Raw genomic sequence first — 24534 nt, forward strand, 5'->3', positions numbered from 1 at the left:
TCAATGGAGCAGAATAGAGCTCCAAAATACAGAGCCACATAAATTTATTTAACTGAACTTAGGTGAAGGAGCAAATGAAAAATAATGGCACAAAGACAGTCTTTTCTACAAATCTTTCTGAAACAATTGTACACCTATATGCAAAAAAAAAAAAAAAGAAAAAATAATTGACACACAGACCTTATATTCTTCTACCAAATTATCTCAATATTAGTCATAGAACTAAACGTGAAATACGAAACTGTGAGACTCCTAGGAGATAATGTAGAATTCTTACATGACCTTGGGCATGGTGATGAATTTTTAGATCCAACACCATGTATGATTCATGAAAGAAAAAAAATGGTAAGCCAGTCTTTATTAAAATTTAAAACTTCTGCTCTGTGAACGACGCTGTCTAGAGAATAAGATCGGACAAAAACGGGAAAATATTGCAAGACACATCTTTGCAAAAGATTCTTGTCCAAAATATGTAAGGAACTCTTGAAACTCAACAATGAGAAGATGTGTAGCCTGATTGTAATAAGAAAGCATGCTCCCCATCATATGTCATTGGGAAACTGCAAGTTAAGATAATGGTAAAATGCTATTGCACACCTACTGGAATGGCCAGAGTCCAAAACACAGAAGGCATTAGCTGCTGGTGAGAATGTGATGGGCAAGAACTCTCACTCATTACAGGTAAGAGTACAGGGTGGTGCAGACACTTTGGAGGACAGTTTGGCAGATTTTCGTAAAACCAAACATGTGTCAATTATGTGATCTATTGGTGGCATTGTTTAGTATTTACCCAAATGTGTTGAAGACTTGTGTCCCCACAAAACGTGCTCACAAGATTTTGTAGCAGCTTTGTTCATGATTGACAAGACTTGCAGGCAGAGAGATGGTCTATCAAGCCAGGAAAAGACATGGAGGAAACTGCTTCATATTGCTGGGTGGAAGAGGCTAGAGGGCTGTATGTTGTGTAAATCCAACTATACAACATTCCGGAAAATGCAGAATGATGGAGACAATGAATAATACATGGTTGATGGCAGATTGAGACAGCAGGATGGAGGGAGAAACAAATAGGCTGAACATAGAGGAGTTTGTAGGAAATGAATTCATTCTATATAATGCTACGCTGGTGGACAGGTGCCATTATATGTTGAGACCTGTAGAATGCAAAGCACAAGGAGTGAAACCTTAGTGTGAACTGTGGACTTTGGGTGGGTGATGACATGTCAATGCATGTTCATCAATTATAACAAATGCATCACTCTGATTCAGGATTTTAATGATGGGGTGGGAGGAAGGGATTTATGAGAAATCTCTGTACCTTCTTCTCAATTTTCTTCTGAATCTAAAACTGCTCTAAAAAATTTCTCCTTAAAAATATATTTGGATATATATGCTTTTTAAAAATTCTATTGTTCTCCAGAGTAAAGTAGAGCAAAATTTCACTTAAGGAATATATATTTCCACATTAAACACATGGTTTAAGATCACTAAGATTGTGTTTACAAATATTAAAATAAATAATTACAAAATGTTTTGTCTTACAAGTTGTTTTACATAAAATAAAATTCCAAATTGTGAGCTTATAATTTTTGTTCATGACATTAAAATTTTAACTTTCTAAATCTATTGCCCATAGTCAGAAATTACTCTGCTCAAGTATATGCTTTTTGAAATGTTGCTTCAATGATTTTATTTTCAGTCATGCTGCAAGATAAAATATCCTACTTTTAGAAAAGAGTATCAGAAGTATTTGATCCTCAGATAATAGAATTTAATCAGATAGAAGCAAGATAGCTGTGATGGACAGTTATTTATTTAAGAGTAATATGATATTCAGCCTTGATAAGCAAAGTGCCCCCTTTAATATTAAAATTGACTACTGAAGTGAACTCAGGTTTAAATTCATAAAGTAAGGTAAAAGCATTTTCACATAATCCTAGGAAAGTTTTATGTTGTACACTGTGTATTAGTCCACTCTTGCACTGCTATAAAGAAATACCTGAAGCTGGGTAATTTTAAAGAAAAGAAGTTTAATTGGCTTATGGTTCTACAAGCTGTACAGAAAGCATGGTGGTTACAACTTCTGGGGAGACCTCAGGAAACTTACAATCATAACAGAAGGGGAATGGGAAGCAGGCATGCCGTACACGGCAGGAGCAGGAGGAAGAGAGAGGGGCATAAGTGCTACACACTTTTAAACAATCATATTTTGTGAACACAAGACTAGCATCAAGGGGGAAATCTGCCCCCATGATCCAATCATCTCCTACTCTGTCTCATCTCCAACATTGGGGTCTACAATTTGATACGAGATTTGGGTGGGAACATAGATCCAAACTATATCACTCTGGAAATGTGTCATTAGATCACCTAGATACCAAAAAGTCTCTATCATAGAGTCACTTGCTTTCTTTTCTTTTTTTTTTTTTTTTTTTGTTTTTTGTTTTTTGAGATGGAGTCTTGCTCTGTTGCCCAGGCTAGAGTACAATGGCACAATCTCAGCTCACTGCAACCTCCGCCTCCCATTTTCAAGTGATTCTCCTGCCTCAGCCTCCTGACTAGCTGGGATTACAGGTGCCCGCCATCATACCTGGCTAATTTTTGTATTTTTAGCAGAGACAGAGTTTCACCATGTTGGTCGGGTTGGTCTCGAACTCCTGACCTCAGGTGGTCCACCCACCTCAGCCTCCCAAAATGCTGGGATTACAGGCGTTTTGAGTCACCACGCCTGGCCCGACAGAGTTATTCTCATAGAATTTTAAAACCACTTCACTGAGCTCTGAGGCCTGCCATCCATTCTCATTTCTTTTTGTGTTTCTCAGTGACTCACGCAATATCTGGCTCACAGAATGTACTAAACAAACAACTGTTAACAAAAAGGTACAGAACGAACTCTGTAAAATATGTCATTCCATGGGGATGTACTTTTGTTACTAGAATATATTTATTTCCTCTTCCATGGAAAGGTGTTTCCAAGAATCAAAAGAGCATTTATAGGTTGTTAATAAAACTACTGAATACTTGCTCCCGATTAACCAATATCCAAGGCTTTGAAATCAGACATTCTGATTCCAGAGGCTGGCCTGTACCTACCACATCAAATTGCCTCCCAGTATAATCAAGGCCTTCAATGCTGATGAAAATGTTTTTAAGACTGAATGATTAAAGTTTAAGATCAGATTGATAGCTGATTTTAAGACTGGGAAACAAATGTACATACATGTTATTTGCCTAAGTTCATCAAGTTTCAAAGCCATAAATTTGGTCTGAAAACTAATCCATATATTAAAAGTTATAAAAAGTGGAGAAATTGTGAACCACATACTTTTTTTAAAAAGCATTCTTACAACTCTCACTAAAGACTCTGCTATTCATAAGTTTTCTGTATCTCAACTAATTGTACTATGCTGACTGATTCCTCACCAAAGAAGTAATTGATAATTTTCATTTTCCAAGAATAGCCACAGTAACAAAGGTAGTTAAAATGAGTGGTCCTTTGCAACATTTTCCCTCCATCTCTCCAAAAATCTTGTATAGAAAGTCATTTATAGGCTTGAGATGAAAGAGACACTGTAGCTCTAGCAGAGAAGGCACTCAGTGGAGGCTGAGGTGGAAGGCAGGCATCTATCATGTCTTCAAGTAGCTTCACTGTTTTGTGTGAGGTGGAGACTTTAGGTATGAAAAGTTATGAAAATCACTTTTGTAAATTCTGTGGTTTCACTCCCTCCTTATTATTGTTGTTGTTGTTGTTGTTGTTGTTATTTTGAGGCAGAGTCTCACTCTTGTCCAGGCTGGAGTGCAGTGAACCGATCTCAGCTCACTGCAACCTCCATCTCCCAGATTCAAGTGATTTTCCTGCCTCAGTCTCCCGAGCAGCTAGGGCTACATGCACATGCCACCACACATGGCTAATCTTTGTATTTTTAGTAGAGATGGGGTTTCTCCATGTTGGCCAGGCTGGTCTCGAACTCCTGACCTCAGGTGATGTACCTGCCTCATCCTCCCAAGTTGCTGGGATTATAGGCATGAGTCACCATGCCTGGCTCACCCCCGATTATTGAAGAAATGTTAGCAGTTGAAACATGAGACTACGAACTGGAAAGATCTCCATTGAAAAATGTCATATCTACTTTGTAAAATACAGTCAAGATTGATTCCTCCAATAAGGCTCTCCAGTTAGATACTTTCCTCTGAAGCTCATATTTCTGGCAGGTATATAAATCAGGGTGTTAAAAGTCAAGACTGTATACATTCATGGGTCAGGGTTCTTTCCTACCTCAGATGTTTTACAAGTATACTGAGCATGATGTTAAAAATCTTCTACTTATGTTCTTTTTTTTATTATTATTATACTTTAAGTTCTAGGGTACATGTGCATAATGTGCAGGTTTGTTACATATGCATACTTGTGCCATGTTGCTGTGCTGCACCCATCAACTCGTCAGCACCCATCAACTCGTCATTTACATCAGGTATAACTCCCAATGCAATCCCTCCCCCCTCCCCCCTCCCCATGATAGGCCCCGGTGTGTGATGTTCCCCTTCCCGAGTCCAAGTGATCTCATTGTTCAGTTCCCACCTATGAGTGAGAACATGCGGTGTTTGGTTTTCTGTTCTTGTGATAGTTTGCTAAGAATGATGGTTTCCAGCTGTATCCATGGCCCTACAAAGGACACAAACTCATCCTTTTTGATGGCTGCGTAGTATTCCATGGTGTATATGTGCCACATTTTCTTAATCCAGTCTGTCACTGATGGACACTTGGGTTGATTCCAAGTCTTTGCTATTGTGAATAGTGCTGCAATAAACATACGTGTGCATGTGTCTTTATAGCAGCATGATTTATAATCCTTTGGGTATATACCCAGTAATGGGATGGCTGGGTCATATGGTACTTCTAGATCCTTCAGGAATCGCCATACTGTTTTCCATAATGGTTGAACTGGTTTACAATCCCACCAACAGTATAAAAGTGTTCCTATTTCTCCACATCCTCTCCAGCACCTGTTGTTTCCTGACTTTTTAATGATCGCCATTCTAACTGGTGTGAGATGGTATCTCATTGTGGTTTTGATTTGCATTTCTCTGATGGCCAGTGATGATGAGCATTTTTTCATGTGTCTGTTGGCTGTATGAATGTCTTCTTTTGAGAAATGTCTGTTCATATCCTTTGCCCACTTTTTGATGGGGTTGTTTGTTTTTTTCTTGTAAATTTGTTTGAGTTCTTTGTAGGTTCTGGATATTAGCCCTTTGTCAGATGAGTAGATTGCAAAAATTTTCTCCCATTCTGTAGGTTGCCTGTTCACTCTGATGGTAGTTTCTTTTGCTGTGCAGAAGCTCTTTAGTTTAATGAGATCCCATTTGTCAATTTTGGCTTTTGCTGCCGTTGCTTTTGGTGTTTTAGACATGAAGTCTTTGCCCATGCCTATGTCCTGAATGGTACTACCTAGGTTTTCCTCTAGGATTTTTATGGTATTAGGTCTAACATTTAAGTCTCTAATCCATCTTGAATTAATTTTCGTATAAGGAGTAAGGGAAGGATCCAGTTTCAGCTTTCTACTTACGGCTAGCCAATTTTCCCAGCACCATTTATTAAATAGGGAATCCTTTCCCCATTTCTTGTTTCTCTCAGGTTTGTCAAAGAACAGATGGCTGCAGGTGTGTGGTATTATTTCTGAGGACTCTGTTCTGTTCCATTGGTCTATATCTCTGTTTTGGTACCAGTACCATGCTATTTTGGTTACTGTAGCCTTGTAGTAAAGTTTGAAGTCAGGTAGCGTGATGTCTCCAGCTTTGTTCTTTTGACTTAGGATTGTCTTGGAGATGCGGGCTCTTTTTTGATTCCATATGAACTTTAAAGCAGTTTTTTCCAATTCTGTGAAGAAACTCATTGGTAGCTTGATGGGGATGGCATTCAGCAGCACATCAAAAAGCTTATCCACCATGATCAAGTGGGCTTCATCCCTGGGATGCAAGGCTGGTTCAACATTCGCAAATCAATAAACATAATCCAGCATATAAACAGAACCAAAGACAAGAACCACATGATTATCTCAATTGATGCAGAAAAGGCTTTTGACAAAATTCAACAGCGCTTCATGCTAAAAACCGCTCAATAAATTCGGTATTTATGGAACGTACCTCAAAATAATAAGAGCTATTTATGATAAACCCACAGCCAATATCATACTGAATGGGCAAAAACTGGAAAAATTCCCTTTGAAAACTGGCACAAGACAGGGATGCCCTCTCTCACCACTCCTATTCAACATAGTGTTGGAAGTTCTGGCTAGGGCAATCAGGCAAGAGAAAGAAATCAAGGGTATTGAGTTAGGAAAAGAAGAAGTCAAATTGTCCCTGTTTGCAGATGACATGATTGTATATTTAGAAAACCCCATTGTCTCAGCCCAAAATCTCCTTAAGCTGATAAGCAACTTCAGCAAAGTCTCAGGATACAAAATTAATGTGCAAAAATCACAAGCATTCTTATACACCAGTAACAGACAGAGAGCCAAATCATGAATGAACTTCCATTCACAATTGCTTCAAAGAGAATAAAATACCTAGGAATCCAACTTACAAGGGATGTAAAGGACCTCTTCAAGGAGAACTACAAACCACTGCTCAGTGAAATCAAAGAGGACACAAACAAATGGAAGAACATACCATGCTCATGGATAGGAAGAATCAATATCGTGAAAATGGCCATACTGCCCAAGGTTACTTATGTTCTTTTATGTGATGTGTGGGTCATTTAATTTTTCCATCATGCTTCTTCGTCACCATTAAAACACAGCTGGTGACTTGGATAACCTCTGAGACCTGCCATTATAGTAAACTCTCTGTGGTTTTAAATAGATATTCAGCCAGAGATTCTTGAATATATTTTCCTATACCCAAGTCTCATCTACTTTAACTTTAAATCACTTTATCAGCTTGTCTCTTAGTTTCATACTATATAATAAACTATATTTTTCTCAAATGTGAGTGTTCATCAGACCCAGTATCAACCAGGGTCTCTAAGAAAAAAATAGGTTACATTTGTATATACTTGTGTCTAACTCATGCCTTAGTATTTACATTGATAAAGCTTTTTCAACTCTATGAATCTGAAGTGTAGTAAATGTAAGGCATAGTATTAACTTTGCATAGAATGATAAAGTTATTATTTGCCATGATTTAAGAGTATTCAGAGACTTTAAGATTAAATGCCATGTAGTTGGAATTACATAGTATGTAGCCTTTTCAGACTGGCTTCTTTTACTTAGTAATATGCATTTAAATTTCCTCAGTGTCTTTTCATCACTTGATAAATGCATTTCTTTTTAGCTCTGAAAAATATTCTGTTGTTTGAATATACTATCATTTATTCATCCATTCATCTACTAACAGACCTAACAGACAACCTTGTTCCTTTCCAGTTTTGGCAATTATGAATAAAGTTACTGTTAAAAGCATTTGCGTGCAGTTGTTTGTTTGAACTTATTTCAGCTTCTTTGGGTAAATGCCAAGGGGTACAACTGTAGGACTGTATGGCAAAAGCATGTTTAACTTTGTTTAAAAATAAATAAGTACGGGCCGGGTGCGGTGGCTTATGCCTGTAATCCCAGCACTTTGGGAGGCTGAGGTGGGCGGATCACAAGGTCAGGAGATTGAGACCATCCTGGCTAACACAGTGAAACCCCGTCTCTACTAAAAATACAAAAAATTAGCCTGGCGCGGTAGCGGGTGCCTGTAGTTCCAGCTACTCGGGAGGCTGAGGCAGGAGAATGGCGGGAACCCAGGAGGCGGAGCTTGCAGTGAACCGAGATCACACCACTGCACTCCAGCCTGGCTGACAGAGCAAGGCTCGGTCTCAAAAAAATAAAATAAAAAGTATCAAATTGACTTCCAGAAGTGGCTGTACCATTCTGCATTCCCACCAGCAATAAATGAGAATTCCTGTTGTTTCACATCGTCATCAGCATTTGATTGCAAATATTACAGGTTCTGGCCCTTTTAATAGATGTTACAGTGTAATGTGTTGGTTGTAATTTTACTGTGTAGGATTTAAATATATTTTATTAGTAAATATATCAAAATTATTGACTATTTTTTCCCTTTTTATTTCCCCTTAACAAAAATTAAACAGCTCTTGGTCTTATTTCAAATACTTTGTACTTTCTTCCTAGAAATTATAAATTTATGATTACTCCCTGATATTCATAGTATATTTCATATCATAACTAATGTATATGGAGTTAGAACACGATCCACTATCTTGCGCGTCATCTTGTTTAAATAAGGCTTGGGATGAGATGGACAGCTTACATCACTTCTAAAATTACATGTATTATCTTTAAATATAATAGGTTACTAGAAAGTTGATGACTTTTAAATTATAGAATCTATGCCCATTTCATAGGCGTTCTCTTTTAAAACCAAAAAAAAATCACCTCTTTAAATCTCCCTTTGACATCTCTAAATGAAGTCAGTGACACAAGGCTGCTTTATTTATTAGTGATGCTCCCAGGGGAAGAACTACTGGCAAGGTAACAGAACTCTTCAGATGAAGACAAACTCTATAGACAAATACACATATTCTCTGTAAATTAACTGAACAATGAGTACTGTTTTTATAAATTTAACACATACAGTATTTGAATATTTTGTAAAGAATTACATTTGTAGTCCAATAATGTTTTCATGTCTTTAAAAATTATTTTTGTTGTTTCAAAGCACAGAAAAACTTTGGATTCATGAATAAGCTGCTGAAAATGACAACAGTCTTAAATGATTGCCTTAAAATCTCAATCTTTTATTCTGAGTTCTATAAAAAAGTAGTTGATTTATCAAACCAATGCAATGTGCTAGTAATCGCCATGCTATTTAAACATTTCATGTAATACATTTAAATATGTTTGTTGTTTGTATTATCTTTTACAAAGTTAAAAGTATTTTGAATATTTTAAAATTTGCATTACATATATGCAGAATCCCTAAGGTGGTGTGGATAAATTATTTCTTTGACGTTATAAATTATAAGAGGATTCTTATTGATACACTGGATGACTGGAATTGTCATTCTCTTTGATAACATTCTACGTCAAGTTTTATTTTGTTGATAAAGATAGACATATTGGTATATTTTCTCTAGAATGCTTATGAAGCATTGAGCTGATTATCCATTGGGTTGCCTGGGAGAGTGATTTTCCCAGGTTTCTGAATGAAGGCTTGACACTTTTAGGAGAATGATAGTTTCGTAATGAAACTTAACCCTTTAAATTCGAAGAGATAAAAAGAACAAAAGTTTAAATTACACTTTGATTTAACACAAGCTTCTAAAGAATAAAACACACACACACACATATATATACACACACATATATACACACACACACATATATATACACACACACACTTTCTGGAAGATTAATATTGTCAAATTTGAGAAATTTTTAGAGTAACTGAGTTAACGGTTTTGTAATAGATTATCAACTGCTGTTCTTATGAAATTGTTTCATTGCTCAAATTTTTTCACTGAAAACATTGAAAATGCAATCTCATTCTATGAGGGATGGCTGTATAATTTTTGTAGGCAGTACTTTTTCTAGGGAAAAATTTATTTTTTCTCCTTCAAACTCTATGATTCAAACATGGAGTAAAACTCAATATCCACAGGCATATTGGTTATATTTTATCCTATGATTTATACAGACTACTGTAACTTCTGGAGCTTTCTTAGAGGAAAAAAGAAGATGAATGTTTTATGAGGAATGGGCATATATTGTAACCATTTTATATATTTAGTGCTCTCATACATTTCTCTACAAAAAAAAAAAAAATACACTCTGTAATCCAAGAACAAAAAACCAAACACTGCATGTTCTCACTCATAAGTAGGAGTTGAACAATGAGAACACGTGGACACAGGGAGGGGAACATCACATACTGGGCCCTGTCAGTGGGTAGGGGACTAGGGGAGGGATAGCATTAGGAGAAATACCTAATGTAGGTGGTAAGTTGATGGGTGCAGTAAACCACCATGGCATGTGTATACCTACGTAACAAACCTGCACGTTCTGCACATGTATCCCAGAACTTAAAGTATAATAAAAAAATTAAAAGTACACTTTGTTATTCCTTTTAACATTATCTTAATCTAAATAATAGATTTGCATGGTATGAAAGGTCAAATAGCTCTATGAGGAATATGGAAAAGTGTAGCCCCAAGCACCAGTAGGGAAAAAAAATATTTTTTCTTCAATCCTCCTAGGTTCTTAGTTGGAATAGATCCTTGTGACAAAAGACAGGTTAACAAAGGAAAAACAAGGATAAGTTTATTAACATATATATTATATTCATGCATGGGAAATAACCAGGGATTTAGTAGTTTTCAAAAACAGTGGCCTTGAATTTTAGCTTAATGTCAACAGGGAACAGAAAATTTTTAGGGATGTACAAGGTGGCAAATTTTGGAAAGGCAAAGAAATGGCAGACAAAGGCTAGTTAGTAACTTTGTTAGAGTAGATGCTCTGGTACCATCTCTAGGCCAGTAAAGGTCCAGTGCTGTATTCAGTGGTTAACTGCTGTCTTCCTTAGTAGAAGGGTAGGCAGGATACCTTCTGTGTTTGTAAATCTATGTCTCGCTTTTAGGCAAATACAGGAGAGACAGGGAGCTTTCCTGAATTTGCTTCTTCTAAACTGCCTTCAGCTCAACAATCCTGCATAGTTAGAGGTGGCATATTCTGGTCTCTCCTATCCCACTCTTTTCAATTCCGATTGCTATGCTCCTAACACATTTAGGTCCACAAATACAACTAACATCCTTATTCTGCTATTTTTATCTCCAGTTTTAGTTGTTAATTAGATGATGTTACTTAATCAAGGTGATGAGGAAATATTATTTCAAAGTATTATTCCAAAATCTTATTCCAAAATAAGGTAATAACCAACATAAAGACTAACCTCTCACAGCAGAATGCAGAAAAAAAATGACAAAATCTTCCCATAGCTCTTGTAGTCTAGACTCAGAGCTGTTGAGAGGTCATCTCTGACCATGCAGCCTGCAATCAGTGGAGGAAAGGGATGAACATTCTACCTGCCTGCACGGGAGTGCTGTAAAATCTCAAGGCACAGGACAAACATGAATGACAAAATTAAGAAATAAGAACACTAGAGATTGTAGCTTTAAACACTCTGAAGATTGGAGGCAGCCCTTCGTTAAAAATCAAAAGGCTTATCCAGAAATGCCTTGAGACAGTTAAAATGGTTTATATTTTACGGTAAACCAAATGCCAGTCCAATATGCAAAAAAAAATAAAAGCCTAAGGAAATAACTAAAATGTGTGGCGCTTTTCATGATAAAGGAAAAAGAAAAAAGGGAATAGTCTATTATTACTGCAAAAAAAAAAAAAAGTTCTGCTTAGTCAACGCCAAATTTAGCTCTCACCTAACAAAATTTAACATAAAATCTCTTGCCGTCTGATTACCCTCCAAACTGTATTTTATTCACTAATAACTTACAAGCAAAGACTAATGAGATGACGTTATCCATACTGCTTAATCAGTGTTTCTGGATTGAAACAAATGCATATATTTGTGATCGTGGAGAAATAAAATCTATTCTGTTGAATTTGAAAATGATAGGTGGGTCAGGAGTTCCCCAAGATGATTGGGAGTGATTTTAAATCATGCCATTTCGTGCTTGGAAGATCACTGATGCCAAGAAATAACACTTTGGAATAGTCTTATTCACAGACTTGGGGTTTTGATAAGATCTAGTCAAATTTTGTCAATTTTTTGTCAATATCTGGTCAATATTTTGAGAGCAATGTGCAAGTAGATAGTTTTTAAGGACTTAAATCAGATCCTCTAGCCTGTCTTCAAATATACTGGGCTCTGGAAACAAAAGTCTTACTTTCGTACAACAAAAGTTTTTACTCATATTCTATAAGAAAAAAAAAGATATTTAACAGACTTCTGCTTATGACAGCCAAATTGCAATTAACAATATACTTATTAAACTTATACAACTGAATAACATATGAAGCATGTTTTTGAAGACAAGGAAGAACTTCTATGGCAATGAGGATCTGGTGAAGGGCAAAGACAATCTGGAAAAAGAAATTCCAGAGTGGTAAACTCAAAAGTTGATTGAAAGGTTGAGAAGCTGATGAGAAATTTCAACTATGTCATGAGGCTGGAGGGACAAAACTTGTATTTCAAAGCCTTCCAAAGAGAAAGGACGTTAGTAAAAACTCCAGGATATTATTAAGCACCAGTGAAGTACTGGACCATATCGCAGGAATAAAGGTTAACTAAAAATAAGCCAATCTTCATGAAGCCCAGAAATAGCTATGAATTAATTACACCCCAGAGGTGATTAGGGTAGTTTGCCTATATGCAAAATAGTACTAGAAGCAAAAGTAAACCCCCTCTGGAGCATAACAATATTCATAGCCTCAAATTATATATAGAATATTTCATACCTATATTCAACAGAACATAAGCATAGCAAGAGATTTAAGCCAAAGATTAAAAGGACAAATATCAAAATTAGACACAAACGCATTGAAGTTATATGACATAAACTTTAATTTTCAATTTAGCTTTGACCAATATGTTTCACATATTGGAAGACAAGCTATATATTTCAGCAGACAACTGGAATATATAGTTTATATATCTATACTCATATTTATACATCTATTAATTAAAAAGAAAAAACTACACGTAAAAATGCAGTAGGAGAAATAAATATGTCAATAGATTAGTTTCACAAGTTAGACTTTGTTGAAAAGAATTTCAATATAAGTCACAAAAATATAAGGACAGAAGAACACCAAGAATAAAAGGTGGTAGAAAATCCTACTTATGTGCAACAACAATCATAGAAGTAGAGAAGAGACTTAAAGGAGCAGAACAATTCATAAAATGATATAGGCTAAAAGTTTTTCAAAGCTGATTGAAAGCACCACCTGGAATATTCAAGAAACCCAAGTAATGTAATCAAAGAAAACCACGCATCATACTAAAACTGCCAAATACCAAAGACAAAGAGACACATATTTAAAAGTCAAAGCAACTTTCAGATTACCTTCAGAGTATAACAATACAACAAATAGCTGAGTGCTTTAAAAAAGTAACGGAAGCCATAAGATAATTGAGTAATACGTTTAGAGTGTGTTTCTATACAGTATTTCCATATCCAGTGAAAATCTTTCAAATATGAAATTAACTCCAAGAAGACAGGAAAAAAAAAATCACTTACCATCCTACTATATTTTTAGTGAATTGGACCAAAATACAAATAGCTTATTTGGTACATCAAACTCCCTACCTATTAAGTCTGTTTCTTACGGAGGATTCAAGTTCAACCAATTTCCTCTATCGAGTTTCAACTTCATGGTCCAATACTTTTCCTCAGCATTACCAATTAAAAATTAAGGAAACTGAAGGTTATTGAGTATTCCAGGCTTAGGTGATCCAATATTATAAAGTAAATCCAAATAGTGCTGGAATACCTCGGTCTACTGTGACATCTCGAAAGGTGAGGATATGGTATCTATAGCTTTACTTATAAAGTGAAGTTACTTCAACTTAACTTCATATTAGCAATGATGCAGGATATGTAAAATATGAAAATAAACCCACTATATATTCAACAGTTTATTCCACTGTTGAGTTAAACTTGAGTTAAGCAATCTTCTTAATGGTAATTTCCAATAATGCTGGGTAACCTTTGTGTTTTTTTTTTCTTTGCTGTAACTTAGTAATAAATTCTCTTTAATTTTATTACAGTTTGGAAGTCATTTTTCTATCCTTCTACCCTAAGCCAAGTAAGGGAAACAAAATCTAGAAAAAGTCTACCTTTGATTTTGCCTCCTTTATAACTGTATCAGTATAAGCTAGACTTTGTCAGGCTGCCTGAAAATAGGGCATTATAATGTCTATACTTTAGATTATTTTATCTTCCCTTCTAGAGACCAATTGAGAATGTACCATTTCTATTTCAAATTATTGAGATATTGCTGACTTTTCAATCACTCCCTAACATGAAACATATAATCTCTTCCAACTGTTCTGAAGTGCTTTTGCCAACCACAAAACTGCCAAGGAGGCTCAAGTGCTGGTTTTAATTAACATACTTTATTGAAGTCTTTCAAAGCATTCAACTTTCCTGTGGTTATTTGGCATAGATCCCTTGTTGCTTCAAATAAATTTCTCATCTCAGAACTCTTCAGTTTCTGAACAGGTCCTACAATTCAAATTCAGTGATACATAATACCAAACTATAATTCATTTTCCCTTTGCAGTAATGGATTTCCCTGCTAAACTTCTGCTCTTTTAACTTTTATTTTAGGTTTGGGGGGGGTACATATGAAAGTTTTCATATAGGTAAATTTGTGGTTGTACAGATTATTTCATCACCCAGGTATTAAGTCTAGAACCCAATAGTTATTTTTCCTGATCCTCTCCTTCTTCCCAACCTCCACCTTCAAGTAGAACCCAGGGTCTGTTGTTTCGTTCATATTCATGAGTTCTCATCATTTAGCTCTCACTTATAAGTAAGAACACGCGGCATTTGGTTTTCTGTTCCCACGTTAGTTTACTAAGGATAATAGCCTTCATCTCCATCCATGTTCCCACAAAAGACATGATCTCGTTCTTTTTCATGACTGCAGAGTATTCCATGGTGTTTATATAGCACATTTTCTTTATCCCGCCTATCACTGATAAACATCTAGGTTGATTTCATGTCTTTGGTATTGTGAAGAGTGCTGCAATGAACATTCACGTGCATGTGTCTTTATGCTAGAATGATTCATATTCCTCTAGCTATATACCCAGTAATAAGATTGATGGGTCAAATGGTTAAACTGTTGCTTTTAAAGAAGAAATATAAAATTAACACATATTATGAATGTGGATAAAATACAATGTTTGAAATAGTTTCTTTTACAGAAATATGGTACCATTCATTACTAAAATTTTAATTAAGTGTGTTGCTGTAAGGTTTAACTTGAATGATGTGCCTCAGGATGATGTATCTCAGGAGGTAAATGGGGAGGAAAATTAAGCTTAATCATATAAGGGGGCCTAATGAGAAAACATTGAAGGAAGTTAAATAAAAATATGGTATAATCATAAACTAGACTTTGTGACAATAGAATTGTTATGTTTCAATACAAACTCTCCAGTGATTTAAGATTCATAATTAGGCACTTTTACTGGAAAAAAAATAGGGTAGCACTACATGAGAGGGTACCACTACATGAGAGAGTAGCTGAAAAGTCGGTTAGGGAACTCATTGCTGTTATTGCTCTCTAAGTTCATGCAAAGACGTTTCTTCAGTGTTGAAGGATTGGCCTGGATGATGAATAAAGTAAATGGAGTTGTATCCATGACTATTTAGGGGAGGCGAATGTCTAGAATAACAATAGTTCCTGTTGAATGATCACTTATTGGGAGCCAAACAGTGTCCTGAATGTTTTGCATGTATCATAGCATTTAATGCTCACAATAAATTTATGTGTTAGGATCTACTAATTTCCCCAAGAATGGTAAGGGCGTCGAGGCACAGGGGAACTGGGAATCATAACCGAGGCAACCTCTTTATTAGAATAGTAGCTAAATTAAATATTCTTATGTAGTCTGAAACAATTACTAGAATAATCAATAATACTGCATTACCGTATTCACAGTATTACTATGAAACCCATTTTTGTATAACCTAAAATCAGCATACAAAACAGAACATCTAGCATTTTTCTTTGTGTAGGCTTCAAGAGTTTTACCAGGAGACTGGGGAAGGGCAGGCAAATGTGTGTTTTTCCAGAAGCACACATCAGGGCATCATCCCCACACCTCCATCCATTGATTCCAGAGCCCTTTTATAAACAAATCTCTAGAAATAAATAGAATAAATATTTCCAGGGGAAAAATGTTTAAAGAATGCTTATCTAATGTATGCTATTGACAAGGATTCTCTTGTTATAGATTAGAATGTCAGATTGGATTTCAGCAGGAAATAGAAGACACAGTCAATTGCAATTAAGATAATTTAATGGAGAGTGTGAGAGTTTAAAGTAACCAACCAGAGACGTTGCAGAACCCAGGGACTGTCAATGGCAGGAAGCTACTACCACCAAGCCTCTATGGCAAAGGGAAGAGTGTCAGGGGGAGATGTGTGCTGTGGAAGAGATGTTTAACAGAACTGAGAGTTGAGAGAGGAGGCAGCTACTACCAGAACCATGGCTTCTGTGGCCACTCACTGCCAGAAGTGGGGGAGGAGTTTGGTGAAGAAATACCCTGACCACTCTGTTCACCCACTCATCAACCTACTGGTACTTTTCTTTTTTGACTATAATAAATTCAATCTGAAGCTGAAGAGTAATAAACTCCAGGCAAAGTGGTCCGCAGCCCACTCCTTAGAATACAGAAAAAAGCCAGAGAATAACAGAAAATAGGTCTATGGGGAAGGGAGAAGTTATAAATGGAGATTAAAAAATATTCTCCACACATTTTCAACTCAGCATCCATTCTTGCCCAACAGAAAGGAAAGCACAAAGCCCAACTGTCACCAAATCTTCACAGAATGGTGTAAACTCATATTCTCCATAGGTCCAAAATAACAACATTGGCTATATAAGGTTTTAAAATGAAAAAAAAAAAAATCATTTTATATAAGACATAACCACAGTAGTTCCTAACTCTTTGGCTAATCACAAGAGATAGGGACTATAGTAGTTATGTCTCATATCAAACGATAAATAATGTTAATTATAAGTTGTTAATATTGGTATTATATTATTAATATTCTGAGTGATTAATATTAATTACTAATAATTAATATTAATCAAAATCAATAATCATAGCTGTCTTCTTCCTTTATCTAATTCCACATTCCCTTTACCTTGCTCAGTCCCTTAGTATGTTGAGATATTTCATACTTGTTGGGGCAACTAAAAAATGTATTCTTATAGAATCCATGCCCATGTTGATCCTGACCTTACTGAACTGTTCTAGTTTCTCACTGACATCATTATATTAGGTCGGTGCAAAAGTAATTGTGGTTTTTACAATTACTTTTGCACCGACCTAATACAATATACAAGTACAAAGAAATTCCTTAGGAAGCCTCCAGGTCTAAGCCTAGTCCTTCTCCACTTTGCCTAGCAGTAACCCAATTTTCTCTTGGTAATTTTGATAAAACACCACAGTTTACAAGTTGATCCTTTCATTTGCTTTGTCAGTTCAGTGAAAGGGAAGTCCCAAACGACAAGCTGGTAGCCTCATCTTCCAGTTTAATGGAACCATGACCTTGGCACAGATGCATCTGTCTTGGGTGCTAGAGCTGTCAGTCCAACTGACCTCGAGTTTGTGTAGACAGGAAGAAAACCATGTGAAGGAACTGTTAGGTATTAGAGTAAAAGGGCACTCCTCATTCCATCCACTGATATAATGACCATGGGGAACAACACAATATATGGCCTACTACTTTAAGGCATATGCCCACGGTGTATACAAAAGGACATAAATTTTCTGGGGTTTTTTTTTCCCCTCTCTCAGATGGCACTGCAACTGAGGCATCAGTTGGCCAGACAAGCTGATTTTGAGGGATGGGCACATACAAAATCAGCAAATTCTGTGGCATGATTCTTTGCACTCTTTGTTAGTGTTAAAATGAATTCCTGGACAAGAGGCAGTGTTGTGTTGCCTAAGTAGAAAGGAATAAGGTATTCCATATGTGTATCAATAGTGGCACTGGCAGAAGTGTCATAGGAAGGAACGGTTAGTCTGTATCCAGAAAAACTTTTATTTCTATGGAAACAAACCTCTGCTCGCTTGATAAAGGAAGACATTCAGTGTAATCAATCTGAAATTGTATTGCTGGTTAGTCCACTGGAAAAATGGTATATTGACTCAGCATTCACGTTTCCTTTCAGTGTCTGGGCACAAAGCAGCTCAGTTTTGGTGAGGCAAAGTGCATGTTGTTGAGCTCACGCATAGTTTTTGTTCTTGCCAACAGAGCCACACGGTACATAGGCACATTCAGCAAGAGCCAGGAATCTGAAAACATGTGTAGTGAAAGCCATAGAACAGGTTTTCATATTTAGTTGATTACCGAGATCCTCCTCTATAGTGGATGGTCTTTAGGACACAAGCATCTCTGCACTTCGTGCTTTTTAAAATAGGCCAATTCACATGAACCTATCACCACTCCTAACCCCACATCCCAGACTTTCCTAGCAGCAATATTCCAATCTTGTCCTTTCTAAGTCATTGACCCATTAGTCATTGCTCAGAAGTTAGGGTAGAATCATACCTTTCCAAGTAAAGAAACTAAAATGTACTGCCAATTAGAAAGATTTTCCTTCCATCCATCAGGACTATCCCTGTGTGGATCTATAATGCAGCAGCTGACTACTTATAGTTGTTGACTGCCGCACAACATGCAGACTCGTTAAACCAGGCCTCTCTGTATTCTTCTTGTCTGAGTTGGTTAATTGGATCCTCTTCTGTTATTAGAAACCTTATCAAGTTTCCATAACTGAGAGTTAGAAGTGATAGTGAAGCAATAGAAGGGGTGCAGTGGGTGAGTTCCATGTGTTATGCAATTTACTTGTGTCTTCCAAACCTACTGAGGCCTGGTTTTGCACATATGATTTCCATTAACAATGACATACGGCTGTATGCAAATAGCCTTATTATTTGATAGATCAAAAATATTGCATGAGCAGCTGAGGCTGCCAGATGACTTGATGTTTTGTGATTAGGAATCCAGTAGTGAGCTAGGAGCATTTTTTCAATAGATAATAGTGAGAGGCAGGACAGATCATCAGTTATACATCAGTATCTTTGGGATCTCCACTGTGATTCTATCCAGGGGCTACATATGCCTGCACTGTCTGCCATAGACACTTCAAATACTGCTGGATGCTCAACAGTAGGTCCAGATGTCAAGGCAGCTTGCAGTAGATCATGGACTTTATGTTAAATCCTCTCTTGATCTGGATTTCATGCCAAACTTGTAGCCTTATAAGTGATCCAATAAATGTGTAAGAACAGCCCACTCAATCTGTTGTATATTGTCTTCAATATCCAAATAGTTACACCAAACGTGTTGCCTCTTTTTCTTCATGGTAGGCCATGGAGGCGACAGCTAATGTTTCTGACATTAGAGGATGTATCCCACATATCTTAGAAAACTGGACTACTGGAAACCTCAGAATGAGAAAGCTTTCCATTTCTTAGGGTTTAATCTCCTACCCTCTGACACAGCTATGTCTTCTTGAAACATCCAGGGTACTTGTTCCTTCTTGGTCATCAGATCCAATGAGCAAAAGTATCATTAATGTAATAGATCTGCTGTAATGTTCTGTGGGACTTACAATTTCTGAGGACACTCAAGATGATTATATGTCAGAGAGCAATTTATAGCCTTAAAACAAGACATTGAAGATGTACTCTTGAATACTCATTGAAGTGAACATCTACATGTGGAAGAGAGATATACACTCTTCCCTATCTTCTCAGGAAAACACACACACACACACACACACACACACACACACACAGAGAGACAGAGAGAGAGAGAGAGAAAGAGACAGACAGACAGAGAAGAGAGAGAGAGAGAGAGAGAGAGAGAGAGAGAGTCAACATCTGTGTACTATCTGCTACCAGGGGATGTGGCTTATTTTATTTAGTAAAGAGACCACATAGGCATGAAAACCAGTTAAATTTTGCAACAACCCACAGTAACTTCTAAGATCTATTTGATTTTTGTACCAGTCAAATAGAAGAGTTAAACAGGGATATGATATGAACCGTTTTCTCTGCATCACTATAGTGTCTGGTGGTGACTATAATTTCTATATAGAATTAACCTCTGCTCTTGGATTACTTTTTGACTGGGGATGACACGTCCACACACACCCACTTAGCTCTTCCTTTCAAAACAGTCTTCGCTCTCTGGGTCAGAGAACCACTCTGTGGATTTAACCAATATAACCAGGTATTTTTATTTAAACTATACGTTTAGGAACTGGGGAACAATCATAATTTTTAATTCAAACTATGGAACAGACTACGCCATAACTTCATTTTTCACTAGACCTCCATACCCTCACTCCCTCTAAATCTGACCCAAGGACAATGGTAGAACTGTGGTTCTCCAGGATTTAGTGTCAATTTAGAATGAGTTTCTAATAACATCTGGAATATTGAGGTATTCTCCTTGATTCAGAACACGTTTATCCCAGTATATGACAGTAAGGTTCTTGGGAAAGATTTAGAGGAAAATATATAAAATACACTGCAATATGACAAGTTTCTTCTAATTATAAATAGAAGTTTCTTCTTCATAAGAACCTAAATTCTCCCGTAGTAAAGGGAAAACAGGTCTGTAAAGGGACCTAAGTCTATGAACCAGGTAAATATCCATGAATATCCATGATACTGACAATATTTAGGTTTCTGACCTCTGGACAAAGAATTTTTTTAATCATATGGTTCAAGCAACTGTTCTGCAGGATACCTGTTCATTATGGATAGAACCCTGTGATCAACTGGTTTGGACAACAGATCCCTCAAAAACATCATTTCAAATTGCTCCCATGCTTATTAGGGGATTACAACCCATATTACCATGATAATTACAACGCTTCTATCTTGAAAGGTTAAACATTGCTATCCCAGATTTCAATATTTTCATTGAAATCAGGAGCCTAATTTCCAGGCAACAACTCCCAGGGCCTTTCTGGGATGCTACTACTCCCTTCAACAATGTATTTTTAAATTACTGGGAAAAAGGAATCTTCTCAAAAAGGGTTCTCTTGAATGCTACAATTAACATATAACTACAAATAAGTTGCACACAGTAGATGAATTCAAATATTTCTGTATTTCAAGACTTTAGAGAATCTTCTTCTAGAGTATGGCATGGGAGTTCCAACATATCAACCTTAGTGTGAGTACAAGTGGTGAGTCCAGGCTTCTATTAATCAGCCTTAAATATATTGCCAAATATACAGTCAAACATATTAGTTCAAGTACCTGGGGCAAAGTTTATTTTCAGAGTCTAATATTGCTTTAGGCAATATTAATTTTCAGAGTGTTAATATTACTCTCTAGGTACTCAAACCAATATATTTACGACAAATTCTGATTAAGTGCATCTAAATTGATAAATTCTTCAAGACCAAGTTTTATATTTAGCTCGCTTTGATATAAAATCATCAGAATACGTTTTAAAACATGCTTTTCGGCCACGAGGTGATCAATTTTGGCAAGATTTTTCATTTTCGTTGGCCTGTGTCCTTTCTTTTCTAAAAATAAGTATTGTAATTCTTTCTCTGATCCATGGACAATAACTAGAAAAACTAAATAAAACAATAACTGGTAGAACCATTAGATTCTTTGTGATAATCACATTGATTTAAGTGACACGAGGTGGTTCAGCAGCAAAATTAACAATCAGTTAATCTTGCAGATGATTTTAACTGCTCACCTGTTATCTTACTCTGAGAGGATACCCTTCACTGATCCATTTGACTTAACATTCCATTCCTTCTGCTATAAACTCATACCTTAATCACAGCTTAACATTTTGTTTCTAGCTGAGCGTAGCTCATAATTTCATTGCTTTGTACAACTGTTCTAATACTTACTGTTTTTCTTTAAATTTACCTTGACTTTTTACAGATAAACATGCTCTGACCTTACCCTAACCATTCAAGTCTCTGAATCATCATTGTTTGTTAGCTGTGTTTTTTCTAATAAATAAAAACAAAAATAAACACATAACTACTTTTGAAATAATCCATTTTCACTTAAAATTCTATTATTCACACATAAGTGAGAATAAACTATCTACTTTTACATACCTTATATAGAAAAACCAGACAAATACGAAAGAAGCAAAAAAAGTCACCCAAAAAAGAGCATGTACTAAAAGATTGCATCTTCATTATAAGAAATCATACATAGAACAAAAATACGAAATTAATCCAGGTGTTTAGAAGATGGGTTAGTGACTTTCGTTGGTTGGGAGAAACTTCTATTAGGAGGGAGAATTAAGGCTAATCTCTTTCTTAATCTGGGTGGTGGTCCGTCCCACAGTGCATTTAGTTTATGAAAAATCATCAAATTATGCACTCTGTATTCTATGGATTTCCAATGCTTTTTACTTTGCTTCTAAGGTTACTGATTTTTCTCTATTATTCCACATTTAAAATGTGAGTGTTCTACCTTGTTGCCCAAGGCATTGTCCCTTTATATTATCCAATATTATGTGAAATATCTATCACCCCAAGTTTCATAGCATGCTACGGGCCATAAAGCAAGAGTGCCTGTGCTTTCAATATAGGGCTTTTAATGTTTTACAAAGATTTTAGAGAAAGGAGTTTTGCAATTTCTTTTATTTGGACCTTTTAACTTTCATCTCTTTCTAAAACTCTTTTGTAAGATCTTAGCTAAAACATAACACTGAACTCAATTCCTCTTTTTTTTCACTCTGAGTCTAGGTTACTGGGACCATGTAGGTGTTATCTTGACACTTTTCGCACTTTCTCTCTGAACTTTTCCTTAGAACTATCATTCCCTTACCTCGCTGACTTCCATGCTTATCTAAACACAAAGGCAAAAAAGAATTACATTCCAAAATGAGTGCTTCCACTACTTCCACTACATCTGAATTCTGGGTGAGTTTGATGAACATATTACCTATACCCCAGCTCTACAAGTCTGTGAACTATCATTAATATAGTTAATAGATTACTTGAATATGACTTACTTGACGAAAACTTTGCTGACCCTTTACATCTTTTGTCAAGCCAAGTAAGCTCTTTGCAAGTATTTGGAACATAATTATTCAAGTGTTGTCACTTGAGTAATTAATTTTAAAGGATTCTTCAAAAAGCTGCAATGGTGGCAATTTTGTATGCACTGATGTTTATTTTTACATACCATTTAAGTAAATTGTGCAAATCAGATTAGTCATGTTAATGTGTGTGTGTGTGCGTGTGTGTGTGTGTATTGTGTGGCAATTCTGTATGCATTGCTGTTTATTTTTATGTACCATTTAAGTAAATTATGCAAACCTGATTAGTCATGTTAGTGTGTGTAAGTGTTTGTGTTTGTGTGTATTAACACAGCTCAGGAATTTATAATAATAAATTTAATCATGATGAGAGGGCCACAATGATTACTAGAATTAAATCTTGATGCTAATTTGTATCCTATGGATCTTAGTGACGTTTAAATTATTTTATTATGAATAAAACTATAAGGAAAAGAGTATGTTTTGAAAATGGAGTTCACAACTACTTTAGAAAGCTTAAAAAATCTTAGTATGCCTCAGAGCATCCCAACCAAATTGAATCAACTACATGATTCACCTGTTTATGCAATAGAAAATAGTAAAAATTGAATTAAAAATAGTTAAGCACATTGAAAATTACAAAATACGAAATAAAGACGTAACTGAGACTATATTAATAATGAGAAGACAGTCTATGTTCATTGATTAAAGACATTAATAAAATGCCTATGCTACCCAAAATGATCTACAAATTTAATGTTATACCCACAAAAATTCCAATGACACTTTTTCTGGAAATAGAAAAAAAAAAACATAATATGAATATGGAACTACAAAAGACTCTGAACAGCCAAAGCTACCTTGAGAAAGAATGAAGTTGAAAATAACAAACTTCCTGATTTCAAATATATTTTAAATATAAACTAATAAAAACAGTATGGTGCTGGCATAAAGACAGACATATAGACGAAAGGAGCCCAATAAAAAGCCCAGAAATAAAAAGCAGTCAGCTGGTCTTCAATGGGGGTGCCAAGAATTCAAAATAGAGGAAAGACCCAAATGCTGCATGTATCAGCTGGTCTCAAGCCTGTAATCAATGGGGGGCGGATCACGAGGTCCGAAGAATGAAACCCCGTCAAAAAAATGGAGGAAAGTGGCATTCGGGAGGCTCTGGCGTGAACCCGAGAGGAGGAGCTTGCAAGCAGAATGCACTCCAGCCTGGGTGATTAAAAAAAAAAAAAAAAAAAAAAAAAAAAAGAAAACCATATATCTATGTGCACGTGACTTATAGTTTTATACACAAAATATTAAGTAAAAGTAGATTAAAGAGTTAAATTTATAACTTCAAACTCTAAGACTCCTAAAGGAAAATATAAAAGAAAACCTTGTTGACATTGCTCTTAGTCATGATTTCTTGGTTATTATTCAAAAAGTATAAGCAACAAAAGCAAAACAGACAGGTGGGATAATATCAAACTTAAAAAAAACTTCTGCTCAGCAAATGAAAAACTCCACTGAATAAAAAAGTAACCTACACAATAGGACAAAGTATTTGCAAGCCATATACGTGACAAGAGGTTCACACTGAAAATGCGTAAAAAACTCTTACAACTCAATAGTGAAACAAGCAAATTAAACAATCAAAGATTAGCAAAACACTTAAAAAGACATTTCTCCAAAGAAGATACACAAATGGTCAAGACGTATATGAAAGATGCTCTGTGTCACTA

Source organism: Macaca thibetana, chromosome 8 (genome assembly GCF_024542745.1).
Source record: "Macaca thibetana thibetana isolate TM-01 chromosome 8, ASM2454274v1, whole genome shotgun sequence".
In the NCBI taxonomy this organism is placed as follows: domain Eukaryota; kingdom Metazoa; phylum Chordata; class Mammalia; order Primates; family Cercopithecidae; genus Macaca; species Macaca thibetana.